Source organism: Athene cunicularia (genome assembly GCF_003259725.1).
Source record: "Athene cunicularia isolate RWA chromosome 18 unlocalized genomic scaffold, athCun1 chr18_part1, whole genome shotgun sequence".
NCBI classification, from domain to species: domain Eukaryota; kingdom Metazoa; phylum Chordata; class Aves; order Strigiformes; family Strigidae; genus Athene; species Athene cunicularia.
The window spans coordinates 7,249,718-7,260,056 of NW_020799123.1; the positions used below are offsets into that span (position 1 = coordinate 7,249,718).

The 10,339-nt window shown below is 38.4% G+C and overlaps 1 protein-coding gene across 1 annotated transcript in view; it reads right to left on the minus strand.

Annotated features, from left to right (window-relative positions):
- SPAG9 (sperm associated antigen 9) overlaps window positions 1-10,072 on the minus strand; it is a 57,980-nt gene extending 47,908 nt beyond the window's left edge. Inside the window, exons 1-2 of the mRNA XM_026860849.1 lie at window positions 9,975-10,072; window positions 2,400-2,479 (exon numbers count right to left, since the gene is read on the minus strand). The gene's annotated coding sequence lies outside the window, so the exon portion shown is untranslated. The remainder of the gene's footprint in view (window positions 1-2,399; window positions 2,480-9,974) is intronic.
- Between the last annotated feature and the right edge of the window lie 267 nt (window positions 10,073-10,339).

The following is a 10,339-nucleotide window of genomic DNA, read 5'->3' on the forward strand; positions in this document are numbered from 1 at the left end:
ACAGAACAATACATCTATAAATAGGTATTTTTGAAAGGCAACGCAGGACAAAAATGGTATCTAATGAAGAATTTATTGTTTTTATTTTAGGCAACAGATGTTTTAAGCCTCCTCATACATTTAAAGGGAGGTTATAAGGAAGCCTCTCACAGAAACAAGTGTCAGAATTTATAGTTAAAGAAGGGTGACATGACAAACCAAATTTTATCCCCTATCTTAGGCTGATGGATATTCTAGTCAGAATAATTACATTCTACAACAGCTGCCCATCAGAGACATCCTAGCAGTAACCTGTCAGTAGCTACTAAGCAGAGCTGAGCAGCTTCAGTTGCCAACGCCCTGTCCAGCCATGGCTGTGCTCACTTGCGAATCCACCCTCTCCAGGTTGGAGTTCCAGTTCCCAGCATCTCTCCCTTCCCCACGGACCAAGGGCATGGTAACCTTTCCTCTGTGCTGGACCTGCTTTAGGACAGGCAAATACCCTGGAAATCAGAAAGTGCAAACTGCATGACTAATTGGCTTCATGTTTTGTGAAGCTCGCTCCCTCCCCTAGAAACAGTGTCCAAGCACCCAGGGAGAGGCCAGCAGCCCTGCTGCAGCTCCGCAGCCACCCTGCCTCCTCACAAAATGCTGCTGCTTCACGCTGGATGAAGTCATTCAATCGTTCAATACGGCCTCACCAGGAACCTGCACAGAAACCACGGTGACACACCCCAGCGTTGTTCGGTATGCTTGTGTCTAGACAGTGCAGCCAATATGTGCTCCTAGAGATTAATTTTATCCAGTGAATTCTGGGAAAAGTACTTGATGGTGCATTTAATGAAGATTAACACTACTTTAGGTGTTACAAACATCATTCTTCATAGCTGTCCATAGCTAAACTTCATGAAATCCACAAAAGTGTTTCCACTGTTCAGGATATAACACACTTTCACAACGAGGTTCCATAACAAAGCACACCATCTTCTCCTTCTATGGCCTAATTTTAAGTAGTTCCTTAAATCAAGTCATAGAAGACAAATGTACATAGATACAGGTACTGCATAGTCAAGGAGGGTATCTCCACTAAACCTGATAACTATTTTTATTACATACCAAGGTTAAAAATGTGAAGGCCCTAGAAGATGATGTAAATGACATTCAGCATTTCTGGAAGTCACTTCCAGCTGCGTAACACCTTACAGTCCTACAGCTGGAAGTTTGTCATAAGCTAACATACACCAAGTTTACAGACCCTCAGACACCACATTAACAGTCCTCAGCACAGACTTTTCCAACATCAGCAGGACAATACACAACACCAGAAATCTACTGTACCCAAACCACGCCTCCCATCGCAGATAAAAATCTTGACAAAACAACCAACATAACACGTTTTCCAATTAAACACTGTGGAAGAGATCAGATATTCCCCAATTATCAGAGATCACCATGGACTGGAACACAGAAGGTACCTGAACTTAGTGAAGAACAGCCAGAAGGATTCTGAGGAAGACCACCAGGTTCTGGCCTAAAAACCTTGGAGAAACTTAAGTCACTATTAAAGGTACATTCCCAGCAGAAGTAACAGGAAAATAACAGCAATGAAATAAGGAGGCAGAAAAAAAAAAGGTCTTCTGCTGGCACCCAGAATACATTTAAAACTAAGTTGTTACCAGTTCCATTTGACTCCAGCAGCACACAAAAGAGTGGAAGTCTGGCACCACCCTGATAATATCCCCCCAAGAGGAACGGAGCTGGGCGCTGGCACTGCCTGACACACACTGGGTCTGCAAAATGGCAACCACAGTTCCCATCAACTTGACTTTAAGTAACAATACCAAAAGTTCCTCTGGTATTTCAGTCTGAGACTTTTTCTTCCACTAAGATGTCAGATTCTTCACGGCCAGATGATGATGTACACCTTAAAAGCAAAACATTCATTGTCTCTGTTGTAATATCTTTATAAGCCATTATATCCTACTTACATGATTGAAGATATTACAGTGCAAGACATTACATGTGCAAAATATAATATACAAAAAAGTTTTGCTGTCCATGGTTGCAAGTCCACATGGAAAAATTTTAAAGATCTTCCAGAATCATAAGTATGAGAATAAAATGCAAATATTCTAGTATTTTTAAGCTGATGAGAAAGCATCCCACAGGAACACCACCACAAAACTCATGCTAAAGGTCTACCTGCAACCTTCTCCAGCACTGTCAACATCCAAACACGTTCAGTGACCTGAAGTACCAATACTAACCAAAGTTCTCTCAAATCAAACCAACCAAGCCTAAAACTAGAAGATTAAATATTACAACAAACTGAAGCCTCTGCAGTTTCTGCCTCCTGACACCATTATGAAGAATTAGGCAGCAAAGCTGCCCACCCTTCCTATTCAAAAATCAGAGCTTACCTCCCAAGTCTGATGGCTTTTACCAAGTTTGGAACACCCTCCATCTGTATGTTGTCCTCTGCCTCAAACTGCTGATAAGCCTGAGGGGGAGAAAGAGAAACAGACCTGCTAGAACGCCAAATCCAACCAGTATGATTCCTTCAAGAGGAATTACAAGTTCCTGCTACACAAGCCAGGTCAGAGATCCAGCTCACTAGCGAGCCTTTCCTAGCACTAAGACTATCTGAAAACTCCTTGAACAGCTTCCATCCAGCTCTGTTCTCAGAAGCAGCTCCCATACCAAAGTTAAGCTAGAGATCAAGCATAATCAATCCAATGATCCAGTAGGACCTTATGACCTATTAAGTAGTTCCTGAGGAGCACACACATCAACCATAGATTGAAACAGGGACTGAAACTATCAAACAAGTATTTAACTTGAAAGTGTTAAGACCTGGAAATAAGCAGCACAGAAAACTGATTTGTGAAACAAGTGATAAATTTGACTCCTTGGCAAGACCAACATCTTCAAACAGCTCTTACCACCATGAACTACAGGCCTAGTTCTCAGTTTTAAAAGTAGGGCACTTTCAATTATGAAGATAACGTAGCTGTCAAGAATGCTGTTGATAGCAAATATCCACACATACAACTGCATGCTCTTATCCCTGACACTTCTGGATTGTTCAAGTATCTACTATGTCTGAAACCCACAATAATCACGGTAATTTATCACCAAAAACCTGACATAAAAGAAGTCTCCTTAGACATTCTGCTACAACCATTTAATATGAAGACAACCATATGCCAGGAGATCCCTCACAAAGGTTGAAATTCAAATGAATGGAGATATACAAGCCAACTTCTACCCAAAATCAAGTTTAAAAAAAAAAAAAAAATCATTTTACCCAGTATCAACTGTTCACCTAGTCTCTAGCCAAAATAGCTTTTCACTGAGAAAAGTTTTGACTGATTGACTGTTTTGAAAACAGTGGGATACTTCATTTATGTATTTGACTATTGAGTAACTTCGGGAAAATGCAACATGAAGCCAGCATGAAATCAGAAGCTAGAGCAAACTCGGATTTGCTTTTAAAGACAGATGACAACTTGGTGACAACTCAGGAATGTAAGATTCTATAAGACATTTAAAGACATCTTCTTCATTACTGCAACATTTACAGCAATTACTGTAACAATCAAACTCTAGCACCTAAACCACTAGCACAATACTCCCTTAGTGTTTGAAAAAGTACACGAGTAGTTAATTATATGCCAGTGGTTTTTCAGCCTCCTCTCACCACTTCTGTTCAGGAATATTAATAGAGGAGTTTAAAGCAGGCCAATCACTGCTCTAATTTCCTACTCCATTTTCTTTTAAGCCTCCAGCCTTGCAGCAGGACTCGGTGCAGTCTCGGGAGCTGACTGCACCCTCTGCTCCATCTAGTGGACTGTGAATTCCCACACCACCGACCAAAACCAGCAGGAACTCTTGTAACTTCACAGTTTAAGACAGCCAGGAAAGTAACCGAGAAATGTTTTAGTCAGAAGCAAAGCCTTCCCTTCTTCTACACTTCGATGCTGATATTTCTTCGTATTGAAAGATTCTTCAAGTTTAGTAAATGACACCTGAGGCATAGTGGGGGAATCTGCCTTGTAAACAAACCACTGCAGGTGAGAAACAGCTGCACTGAGAAAAGTGGCAAACAATAAGCTCCTAATTTGTTAATCAAGAAATACTAGAAGTCAAGCTGTTCTGTTCCTTCTTTGTTGGAAGTCAGATGAGTTCTGCTATTTTCAGCCTTTGAAAAGTATGTAGGAACAATCCAAATCCCCACTGAACAAAACTTGCCGACTTCTTTCAAGTATTTATTGAAAAACTTTCTTGTATTCCTTAAACACTACACTTGAGCCATACCTAGAAATAGCATTACTGACAGATGTATTTTATACCAGTTTAATTATTCACATCATCACATGTAGATATGCAACTCAAAACCAAGCTTCACAGCAGAGTTCATATTAAGGGTCTCACTGTCAACTAGACAGGTCTGTGTAAAACTGCTGCTGTAGTTCTGTGCAGGTATATCACAGGGTAGTGGATGCCTTCAGATTATACATCAAGAGGTTGTCTACCTGGATGCACATTACAGTAATGCTGGTATCTGGAGAGCTCTGATGAAAATAAAATACCAAATAACTTCACAGCTGAAAGATTCACAACAGAACCTGGTCTTGCATTTTCTCTTTAAGCCAGTGAGAGCAATAGTTCTGTTTAGCTTCTGAGGAAATCAAATCTCAATGTTTTTAGGTCAGCTGCCAAAACATTTGTCTCATATCCCAAATAAAACCTACATCAGGCAGTAGCAACTGCTGCACTGTGTCACCTGATGTGGGAAATACAATCAGCCCAACAGTTACATCACAACATTTGCAGCTCTGAAGACCAAGAGCTGTTTCTTGGTTTGGTTTTTGGTGGGTTTTTTGTTTGTGGTTTTTTTTGTTTTGTGTGGGTTTTTTTTTTTTGTTTGGGTTGGTTGGGATTTTTTGACATATATAGTTTTCCTCAAATATAAGCTAACAAGCATAAATTACAAAGCTAAGGTTTGATAAACTGAGGTATGGGAACATATCCGTGTCTTGTTTATCCTTTCAAATGCAGTATGTTACCTTGGTTGTACTTTAGCACTAGGCAGATCCAGAAAAGGAACCAACTCTTTCAACTCCCACAGCCTACCACCTCCATCAGGAAGTACTTCAACCATGCAGACATCGTGTTTTTCAGATTCTCTTGTAAATAAGTTACTCTAAGAATGATTCCTCCAGAAAGCATACTCCAAAGCTGTTCCATTCCTGTAGTAAGTCAAAATACGCTACAGTCATATTTTACTCCAAATCATTTAACTTACAGCCTGTAATACATAAAAAGAACTGATGTTCTCAAAAAGGAAGGCAAGGAAGGGAAATTAATTAAACCTCCATAGCCCCCACAGAAGTCAGTGGCACATCACATGAGCACTGAAAGACACTTATCCCCTCTGGTAACTGGAGACCAAACAGTGTCCAAAACAATATCATGTGCCCCCACGGAGCGCTGCTGGCCAAGGGAGCTGGATATTACTATTACAAGTTTTTAACAGTTCTAACTGCTTAGTTTTCCAAATGCAAGGCTGAAATTCGAAACATTCTAATGCTGCAAACTACAAGCAGAGCACCAGGGTTCTCACCACAGCAAAGACTTGAAATAACGCAAAAGTCATATATTGAAGCTCTTGTAAAAAATGTTTAAGATTATATCAGAGGCTGGTGTCTGCCTCAGACACATCATGGAAGTGGAAGGGAAGGAGAAGACTTTAAATGTTAAACTTGGGGTTTGGTCTGAGTTTGTTTTTTTTTTTTTAAAAAGAAAAAACCTGTCCCTTGCATGCTTAGTGCACCTTCACAATATTCAGAGGTGCCCTCTGCTGTTGAGAAAAAAAAATAAACCATGAAAGTCTAGTCAAGTAATAAAACCAAAAAAATATATTTGCTCACACTCATTACAAGTTTGCTAAAGACCAAGAGCAAGAGCTTCTAAAAACTGCCTGTAAGAACATTTTCCCTAGACAAATCTCCACGAACTTTGTGATATTTAACTTGCTTTAACTTCCACAAGCCACAGGCCCTTGAAAGCACAGGCACTGTCTTTCCTCCATTCCCTGCACAGGTAATGCTGACAGCCGACACACCAACACAAGGGCAGAGGCACACCAGGGAAAGTTACAGGGGAGAGCAGCAGCAGAGACTGCAAACTGAGACAAGGAGATAGATCACAGGAGAGCGCCACACCACTGCAGCACATTCCTGCACTCAAATAGAAGTTGCAAATCCTTACGCCTCTGCTTTCCTTTAAGCAGTTGTAAGGTTTAACAAAATATCTCAGGATGCAACAAGTCACACTTTTTTGGTAGCAAACTTGACTTAGGTAACTGCCACAACCCACAAAATACCAGGGACCAAGTGCTCTACATCATGCAAGAATGGTAACTCCATGTGCATCTGCCCCCACCATTCAGGATTTCATCATGTTCTGTGGCTCACAATCCTCTCAGCAGTGCCACCAGGTCACACTGTCACATCTCCCTCTTGCCATTTCCTCCTACGAAATAGCAGAGTAGGGTAGTTCACTCTTATAAGAGGTAGCTGACAGTAACTGTTTAAACTTGTAACGCAGGAAAAAAAAAAAAAAAAAAAAAAAGGAAAAAAAAAAGGTCTGTGAACCACAGAAACTTTGTAACTGGTTGACACAAAATAAGCTTCTTGCTTCACTTCTTCAATTTCAAACAGCAGATTTAATCCAACCTAGCTAGTTGAATATGTGGCTATGAGCTTAATCCCACGTAATAAATTTAAGTGCAAAGAAATATTTCTTTTTTTTTCTTTAGTGTGACGATCACTAAGAAAACAAGCACTTACAATTCAGAACATACAAAACTATGGCTTCTTGAGAAATTTCAACTGGCATGCATGTTTAAGCACACACCAGACTGAACCCTACAATGTAACTTAAGAGCTGCCCTCTCCCCAGGCTAACTTTTGGAATATCAGTCTTCATCAAATGCTCAGAATGGACAGCATTCAAGAGAACAAGTCAAAACTTTTAATGGACAAAACATGTTCTCATAGGCCTTGCTTATTTAAGGATAAACATAGAGCACAATAAGTAGTCCACAAAAAGCAAAAGGTCTTGTAGTTAAAGTACTACACGGGACCACATGTCTTACCTGTTTTCTGTTCTAAACTACTAATCGTGTCATAAACTGACATAACCATCTCAGACTCTGTACTCTGACGCAAAAAAGCAAAGCCAGGTTTTATTTGCTTACTTGCTCTGTGCCAGGCATTTGCAATTCCCATTATCAATAACACTACCACTATTTTGAATGTTGATGTGGTAACAGTTGGCAATACCACAGACTAATTTAGATGCACAGGCAGTAGTATAGGAAGTAGAAGAGAAAAAGAAATATAGCTAGAAGACGTAGCTGTATCCAGTGAATTAAAGCAATACATTGGGTATCTTTGGTATTGCAGGACATAAAAATGGCCTTGCCTATAAAACAGAAAACAAGGTAATGCAATAGAGTTTAGATTACTTCAAGAATATGTACACTAGTATACTTTTCATAACCTAGAAATTTAGAGCACTAAGAAAAAAAACACTTGTATAATATTCATTAGGCGTTCAACAATTGTGCTTAGGTTCCCTTTGATCTTGCTCTGCATCAGCAGCATGTCATCTCTTTTTAACAGTCTTTCATGTTCTCCCAGACAACTTATCAACCCAAATCATAAGCAAAACTCAATGTTCATCACAGCCCTACTGTTCCTCCAAAGCCACATTTTTGCCATCACAAAAGGGTCTTATCCAATAAAAAGCTTTTGGAACTGTTTACAAGTCAACACTCTAACACCAAAACTTTATGATAACTATTTTCCACAACACTGTTTCTTATAAAAAGTAGTTCTAGCCAACACTGAGTGGTTTTACTGCAACAACTGAGTTTCTCATGCAAATATTTTCATTATTACAATCTATACCAAAACCAAGACACACACATATATACACACATTGTAATTAAGAGTTTAAAAACATACATATATTTGTAGGCTTGATATTCAAGGCAAAAAAAAATTTACATGAACAGAATCACAGAACAATACATAATAGTGTTATATACATCAGTATATGGGGTAAGTGCAGCTTCTATGAGAGGAACTCCAGGTATGCTGGCACACATATTGCCAGGAATCAAAATTACTTTTCTTTTTTGTGCAACTAATTTGTATTTTTTATTTTATTAACAGAAAAAGTAATGGCATATATGACACGATGCAATCTCGATGCCATAATCCTGTTGTCAGAGTACAGGGTCTCCCATTAACAAGTTGTTTGGGCTGTGGGCTTAGAGCATGGGTGTTCTGGAAACAGTGTCCTTTGTTACCAAAACAGACCACTCAACTCTTGTTCCAATGTTTTCTTTTCCCCTCTTCTGCTGCTTTTTAAACACACACACATTTCCATTCACAAGAATCATAGCATTTCTGATACAAGTCTCTACAATATGCTTTACAGTTATCCATTTCAGTTTGATTTGATCTACAAAGATACACTCCTGGAAATCAACCATCCCTGGTTTTCACTGTCTGTACAGAATCAGAGTATTTTAACTGCAATGGGCCTGAAGAAGTACAACATGCCTCTAAGATTTGCCAACAGCATTCTAAACCATTTAAATTTCAGAAAGATTCAGCTCTGCATGCCATCTATATTAAGATTAACGCTAGTGCAATAATACTTCAACCCTGCCATAGACTCACTCATGCCACTGAAAATTAAGCTTTACAGGAAGATTATTACACCTTATATTGAAAAAGAGAACTATAACTTATTGCATTATGGCCAGGAAAGGTGGCTTAGTAGAAATAAAGGAAGAAAGAATAGAGAAGAGTGGCTACAGCTAGCACTCTGCTTTTAGAAACTGATCTTATCTCAACCTTATCAGGCTTGATACAGTCTAACTTTACATTTCTGCATGGTCCAGCAATAAAAGCTGTATAGTAATTGATAGACATGCTAGTCTTATGTCGATACAAGTTAGCTTAGAAGATTGACAAAATGTTTACATTAATTTGTATTGATCGTTATTTCTACACTGTGCTAAAAAGCTTAAATGAAAGTAAAACTCATACCCTTCATTCCATGTTTAACAGACTCACAGCAAAAGAAAAAATTTTTAAAATCCATCATTAGAAGCATAGGTCTTTCATTTTCAATTTAGCCTGAAGGGTGGGAGAGACAAAATGACAAGAGAAGGTTTCTCTGGGTTTGAGTATTCTTTTCCTCTACTTTTTACTCAGCTAGAAGCAGAAAAACTGATGATTGGGTTTCACTCAATGACTATGTACCTGGATAAGAAACAGTCTAAGCTACAATATATTCACATGGAAATTATTTCACATTTCAGTATTTCACAAAAACTGATGGCTGTTCTCCTTTTCCAGAACTTACACAAGTTTTAGAGATGTTCTGTGTAACTTAATGAAAAGTGGAAGTGTTCTTCCTTAACTCTCTTCCTGCAAAAACTAAACGCCTCAGAAATAAATCAGGAAAAATTATATAAAAGCTAATGAGAATCAGCATCAATAGTATTCTCATCCCAGAAGCAGTTCCAAACCCAAAGATTACAATTATTTTTAGAACAAACAACAGTTTTATGGGAAGAAAATTAGTTTATTTTATCAACACTAACAAGGGAATAAGTTTGAAATATCTCCTGAAAAAGTTGCTAAACATAAGATTAGCATAGAAACATGAGAATAAAAAGAAAATGGACCAAGGATACCAGAAGAATTGGATTACAAGTCACAAGCATATACCCAAGTTGATTATGTTAATTCTAAGAAAAACAAACTTGTACAAGAGTTAAACCTAGTTATCTGTCAAAATACAGGGATCGGATAACACAGATATTTAGCATATTTATTATTCTTTTACAGAATGAAATTTAAAATGCACTAATATCAGTTAAAGGGAGTGCAATATATTTTACTTACTTTGATCAGCATAGTTTTTTGCTTTTAGTTCAAGCTGACGAGTTTGTGATTCTAATGCTTCCACTCTGGTCTGTAAGTCCTTTTTCTCTTGTTCTTGAGAATCTTCAAACTCGATGAATTTCTAAACAAATAAAAGTAAAGTTACACTCAACAATTACAGATTTTTTTTTTAAAAAAAAAAAAGCCTGAGCAAAGTTCTTTCTCCAAAGAGAAAGAGCAGATATAGAGTCATTCCTAGATTTTTTTTTAAAAAAGACTTTCACTTCAAGCAGCATACACAGCAGCCCTTCACAGCAAGGAAGGGTGCAAGCAGGCTTTCAACACAACAGAACAGATCTACACTCCACATTTAAACACTATTTTAG